The sequence below is a fragment of the Diabrotica undecimpunctata genome, chromosome 9 (assembly GCF_040954645.1).
Source record: "Diabrotica undecimpunctata isolate CICGRU chromosome 9, icDiaUnde3, whole genome shotgun sequence".
Taxonomy (NCBI): Eukaryota; Metazoa; Arthropoda; class Insecta; order Coleoptera; family Chrysomelidae; genus Diabrotica; species Diabrotica undecimpunctata.
Genome location: NC_092811.1, coordinates 51,296,291 through 51,303,546, shown reverse-complemented (window position 1 = coordinate 51,303,546; position 7,256 = coordinate 51,296,291). Strand labels below are relative to the sequence as shown.

Below are 7,256 nucleotides of genomic sequence, written 5' to 3'. Positions count from 1 at the left end.
ATCTGTAAGGTAACTTTGCCGTACTGACTAGGAGACAGAAACATGTCTACAGCTGCATTTGTTTTATAGGCTGAATCCAATATTTGTTCAATGTATTTATTGTTATATACTATTTTTTGTTGATTATACTGTACACTTTATATAATAAAAATAATTATAAGGCTTGATAATGTATTGTAATCTTTATTGTATGAGTATTAGGGAAAACATATTACAGGTTCAGTTTGAAAAATCTTTATTAAAAGTTTTGTTAAATTATCTACATTATTTCTAAAGTCCGTTTTACAGCTTGCAATTTTACCTGCAAGACGCAAGAAAGTTGCCCAAAGGCATGCGCAGTATGTCGTCAGCTGATTATTACCTGCAACTTATTGCAGTTGCGCGATAATCGGTTTGGTGCCATTTTCTGTGCAAGTTTTCATGCAAGTCTAGGAGAATTTGTAGGAAGTTTGATTTTTCCACAATGTCAAATGTCATAATCACTGATTGACACGGAGACATGCCGATCAGCTGTTTCCTATTTTGTTTATTTCCTTTCCCACACATTTGTATTTAGCTTGGCTTGATTTGTAGATTATCGGCTTTTTCTAATTTTAATATTTTTAATTAATACGTTAGAGTATCATCAAAAATTGAACTATCTTCTGCCCGAAGTACCAACAATGTCTTGCAAAACTAGGTAAGTAAATCAGATTGTTATTTTATATCAGATATTTATTGTGCTATTCACACTTTTATTCTAAAAATGGGAAATTATACCAAAAATTTTCTTTTAAGGATTGGTTATGATTGGCCTCGAAATGCCGCTACTTTATTAATTGAGCTGTGGGAACAACATCAATGCTTATATTTGCCTTCTCACCCACAATATCATAATAGAAATGTGAGAGTTGCAGCACTGCAAACAATTACCAAGCAGTTTAATAATAACAAAATGACGAATTTGTCAGAAGCAGATGTTAAAAAAATTGCATAGTATTAGAACTCAGTATTTGGCTGAATTGACAAAAATTAAAAAAGTGAATCATCTGGAGCAGGGGTTGCAGATATCTATGTGCCAAAATTATGGTGTTTTGATGAACTCCACTTTTTGCAACAAGGTGCCACAATAGTTTCCAAAGGAGAATCAAACCTACCCGAACTATCATTTTCTCACAGCATTCAAAGCCAATATCACAGTGAAGTAGATAATGTAAGTTAAAATTAATATTTTCACTGTTAAGGTGATAGGCGCAAATATTTTAAGTCTACTAGTTTTTCTTTATCAAATTACGTGTAGTAAAATTCTCACTGGTACGGAGATATAAACTTTAGTTGACATTGTCATCATTAACATAGAGAAGTGATTTTAATAATATAATAACTTTTTATTAATTTCATATCTTAAATCAATTATTTATTAAATATAGTATCAATATTATTTAATAAACAACACAAAATATTCCTGTATTCATGTCAAATATTTAGTAGTCTTGTCACTGTAACCACATTATGTTCGACTGAGTGCGTTGTATGACAAAGACAGTGAATGCATGATTTGGAAAATTTTACCATCACATGGTGTTCGTAGTTTTCTAATCCTGGAAAAACTAATTAAGATTACATCATTACTAAGGGTGGAAAGTATCTTAGAATAAACAAAACGTTTCTCTTGAATTAGATATTTGAAATTAAAAATCACACTCAATTTTCTCTTTTTTTTTCACCCCTATAATTTATTAAAATAAACATTATAGAAGTTTTCAGGGAATTTCCACCTTCGACAATGATGTAATCTTTCATTCTGCGTTTAAATTTTTCAAAAATACTCATTAGTTTTCTCAGGATTCGAAAAAACAAATGCATTTAAATAGCATTGAAACAAAATTTTGCGCCTACGCTCTTAAACTTGGTACTGTTATTGTACCAAAAAGTTAAATTTTGTTAGTTTGATTGGATTTAAAAGTAATAAGTAAGTAATAGTCAATATTATTTTAGTCTGAAGGTGAAATGATTTTTGAAGGAGACGTAGAAGAATTTTCCAATTTGGAAGTATTGTCTTCTCCAACAGTGTGTAGGAAAATACCTGAAAAAACTCAGTCCAGTTCGAGAGCTTCCAGTAGTTATGAGGGACAAGCGCCACCAAAAAAAAATCAAAAAAACAAGAGAAGGAGGAAGCCTATGGCCTTATTAGTGAGGCAGTAACATCTCTGAAGGAGCTTAGGACTGACTGTAGGATTACTGAAGATATGAATTTAGGTGCTAATATAGTGTTTGCTTAGTAAGTTCATAGGTATTGTAATGCCTTTTATTTTCATTACTAATTGCAGTTTTCCTCCAATTGATAGATGCACTTTTTAGAGGTCTACCATGAATATTTCTTTATTTGTTGATATTTCATTTACTTTATTTCAGATGGGTTGGAAAAGAAATGGACCTCATAGATGATGACGAGATTTTAAATGATCTACAGGAATCAATTTCACTAAGTATTTTTAAAGCGAAAAGGAAATTTTTTCAGAAAAAGCGAAATGAGTAAATAATACATTTTTTTTTTAATTTGTGATCCAAATAAACAAAGCTGATACTAATTTTGTGTATTTATTTTTGTTTTCTACAAGTTCTAAATTTCAACTCATATTGTCTAGGTAAAATGAAAATTTCATTTCATTGTGATCCTATAGAAATAAAAACAAAATTTAAATAGTGTATCCAACTGTATTTGCATATTATCTAATTTTACACAATACAAAAATAAACCCAAAATAAGGATTAAAAATGAAATACGCAATATTTTTATCTGTAAGTATATACACTATATTAAAGACAATATCAAATACTTTAAATAACTTCTTCTTGCCAGGGGACACTGCCACATCCGTTAAAATAAGCTTTAAATTCCTCCCTTATATTTAATGCCTCATTCCTTGGTCTTCCAAAATTCTGCCTGCTCAGACCATTCACAAATCTGTATTCTCTGTCATCTTCTGGGCTATTTCCAGTATAAACATTTCCAGATTCTTTTTTTAAAAAATTATGCAAAGCACAGCAGGTTTTTGTGATTAGTTTTGCTTTTTCTGGACTAAGAGGTATCGAATGAAGCAATACTCGAAACCTATTAGCTAGTATTCCAAATGCGTTTTCAACTACACGACGATCTCTACTTAATCTGAATTCTTTGCTCTTTTGACATATTACGTAGAGGGTAAGGCTTTAAAATATAGGATGACAGGGAAAAAGCTGCATCAGCGACAATCACAAAGGGTACTGGCATTGCTCTTCCTGGGAGTGGTCTATCTTTTGGAAAATTCAGGTAATTTTGGGCAAGGGCTTGAGATAGATCACTCTCCCAAAAAACACCGCCATCTGATATCCTTCCATTTGTTTCCACATTAATGTATGTGAAGTTGTATTTGGCATCTACCAAAGCAAGTAAAACAATACTATGCTGTTTCTTGTAATTGAAATAAGCAGATCCTTGGCTTTTAGGAGCTTTTATCATAATATGCTTCCCATCTAAAGCTCCTACGACATTTGGGATATTCCACAATGTCTCAAAATCCTTCGCTATTTCCAACCACTCTGCAGTTGTCCTTGGAACCTAAAAAAAGATTATGTCAGTTTGCTAAATATAAGTAATATAGGTAGGTCATTATAATCTATCTACGAAATACTTGCCTTCAAATATTCATTTTTAAGTGCTTCATAAATTGCTTCAAAAACTATGGGAATGAATAATGAAATGGCACTCTCTGAGACTCTATAATTGTACATTAAACTACGGAAGCTCTCTCCTGTAGCTAAGTACCTTAGGGTAATAATTAGTTTGTGTTTAGCAGAAATGGTATCTCGAAATATAAATTTCTTTGTTATTACTTGTTCAATTTTTCCCAAGAGTTTATTAAATGTACCTTCATTCATTCGTAGAAAATTAGAGTACTTTTCATCATCTACTTGGATAAATTCTTCCGTTAGAGATATATTACCCCTCTTCTTGTTCAACCAAGGTCTTATCCACCATCTCCGTTCTCGGCGCTCTGAATTAGTAACTAAAAGGCTGGCTGCAGCAATAATAATACTTAAGATTTCTGCCACTGCCTTTTTCCTTTTACATTTGGCTATTTTCGATAGTCTTGGCATTACGAAATTTACTATCAATCTATCTAAATCAATCTATCTATTGAAATTAATTCTAAATATATCTATCTAAATTCTAATCTAAATATATCGAAATTAATTCAATCTATCTATCAATCTAAATCGACTAAAGTGTTTTAAATAAACAAGTAATTAAAAAAAATCATAAATAAGTTAGGTTAAGAGTAAAAATTTCAACATTAATTGCAAGCTGTAAAGTCGCACATAAAGCCCTGCAATAAATTGCATGAAAGTTAGTCATGCAAGAAGTTGCAGCAAGTTTTCTTGCAAGCTGTTAAGCGGTCTTTAAGACCATACATAAGACCAAAACATAAGTCAACATCACTGTAAATTATAACAAAACAGCAAAAAAAGAGTGTGACACTTGACTGAAGTGAATACTTCTTATAGCGTGTTATTACTATAATGTAGGGTAATGAAATTTTATATCCGCTTATTATTGATTTTTTAATGTGTTATAATAACAATACACATTTAAGTTCTTTATAATTTAAATAATCTTAAGTTCTTTAAAATCTAAAAAAGTTTATATAATTTTATTATATAAGTATATCTTGTACAAATACTTTAAAATCAAAATTAGCCAAATCTTTCAAGTCGTTCAAGAGTTGTTAGAAAATATATATTATGTAAAATTATAAGTATACATGTATGTATATTATGTATATTACAGTATACTGGAAGATTAACAAGTCTTGATTTTTCGAGTCACGCTAAATAGAATTTTAGACCCATGCAAAACATCATACAGAGCGATAAAAAATATTCACTTCAAAATGTTTAAATTGTAAACGGTTTTGATTTCTATATTAATATTTATTACAAAATACAATATTAGTTTTTTCGAAAATATACAGTACCTAATACATGTGACTACAAAGCTTAATATAGGATATACTAATAAAATATGACATGTTGCATACAAAGAAATAAAGTCAAAAATACAATATGAAGTTTAAGTTTAATATACTGTTTTTAAATTTTTTTTTTAAATATTTCTTGCTATTTTTAAAGAGATGTTATCCTGAAATTAGACTGACCTACAAATTAACTAAGCACTTAATATGGAGTCCCAATATTTGTCCTCATATAGGTACTTATGAGGACTTATATTGAACTCAAGTAGAAAATAAATTGTTTGTTATTTTTATATATCTATTGTACAAATTTTAAATAGTAATCTAAACTGCATTGTATATAAAGGAAAAAATATAGGTTTATTACATGTATAGGTTTATCTACACAATGAAGTTTTTAAAGCATTACTTTCCTAAAATTAGACCAGACTGCAAATTTACTAGCCCACAAGCTATTTTTATTAGATGGTCCATATAAGGTATCAACTTATTGTCAACACATGCATGGGGAGCCAAGAATGCAAATTCTCTTAATCTGCGTATGATTCTTTCAACATGAATCCTTAAACTGGCAATGAGCTTGGTTTCTATCACTTCAATTGGACTTAATTTTGTGTTTGAAGAGACACTTGGTGGTCTAATTAATTTGCACCCTTTAGCAACCAATAAATGTTCTATATGTTTAAAACCCCTATCTGCCATGATAGACACCTTGGGAGGAAGCATACACAAAAACCCACTGTTCTCTGTAATAACTGCATCAGATGTTCGACCACCAAAAGCATTAGAAATGAAATTAATAATGCCATCAGGAGTACAAGATATTAAATATTTTAGTGTATTACACTTCTTATACTCTGACCAAGTTAAAGATTGTTTAATAGAATCTGAAGGTTTTTCTATTTCAATCTCTAAACAATCAATAATACATAATACATCACTGTATCGAGCTCGAAAAGCTATTGGTAAATTTGATTTTATGCTGTTAATGTTGGGTGTCGGTATAAGCTTTCTTACATATTTACTAATGATTGGTAATGATTTTGAAAAAATTCTTGATGCATAACTCTCACTTATACCAAAATCATCCCCTAGTAGTGTAAATGAATGCCCTGTTCTGATTTTTTTTAAAGTTAAAAAAATATTCCAATTTGATAACTTACAATAGTTTTGTAATGACTGAAAAGTATAATATGAATATTCAGGTAATCCTAGATATATCCTGGGTATCTTTTCCATCTTCATTAGGGTACACTTTAATGTCAAGTTTTTAAATTGATTTTCAATATCCTGCACTTCCTCATCATATGATTGATGATCACTTACACAACCAGCACTATAACTACTATAAACAGATTCTTCAAATTCAGACTCAGTTTTAGAGGTATCAGATCCAGATTCGTTTTGTGGACAAAAGGTTGGTACATTGAGTTTCAGTGGTGATGTCCCAATATCTCTACTAAAAACTATGTTTAATGATAAAGTACTAACAGAATCACCACAATCTAACTTGCATTATACACTTTTACTCCTAAATTTTATGTGAGTCTGAGTTGAAATATCACTTTTTTGATTGGTTTCAATGACACTATCAATTTTTAGAGTGTCTATATCATTTTGCAGAATACTCCCAAAACATTCTGAAGACTGTGAAGAAGTTGAAGCAACTGCATCCTCAATTAATTGATGTTTAACCCTCTTAAGTGCTGTTATTCTAGGATAATGAGAATGTGCCCTTTTCCTATCTGGTTGACAATTAAATATGTGAGGGACAACATTTAATTTCATCCTCTTTTGGCCACCCATAAGTTTGAATTTAATATAGTTTTCCATATCATTTTCCAACTGAAACAGAATATTATATATTAAATTATTATTTTTATCTTTATATATATATATATATATATATATATATATATATATATATATATATATATATATATATATATATATATATATATATATATATATATATATATATATATATTGTAGGTAGATAACATGAAAGAGTTCGAATAGTTCATGTGATTTTCGAATACCTATTTTTATACATTAGGTATTTATTTTAGGTTATGAACATAAAACTTTATTATTATGATTACCTTATTTTAATTTTACAGTAAAAACAGTTCTAGAAAAATACTGTCTAGGTAAATATCATTCAATATGTAATGTACATCTACCAAATATAGGTACCAAGAGTTCTATCAAAAAAACACATGATTATTTGTTTAAAGAAAACTATTAAGCAGACAACAGATA

General features: G+C 29.5%; 1 long non-coding RNA gene across 1 annotated transcript; it reads left to right on the top strand.

Annotated features, from left to right (window-relative positions):
• The first annotated feature begins 539 nt into the window (after positions 1 to 539).
• Positions 540 to 2,546, top strand: LOC140449531 (uncharacterized). The gene is made up of 4 exons (XR_011951822.1): positions 540 to 679; positions 778 to 1,192; positions 1,978 to 2,260; positions 2,395 to 2,546. It is a non-coding gene; the product is annotated as an uncharacterized lncRNA (long non-coding RNA).
• Positions 2,547 to 7,256: the final 4,710 nt, after the last annotated feature.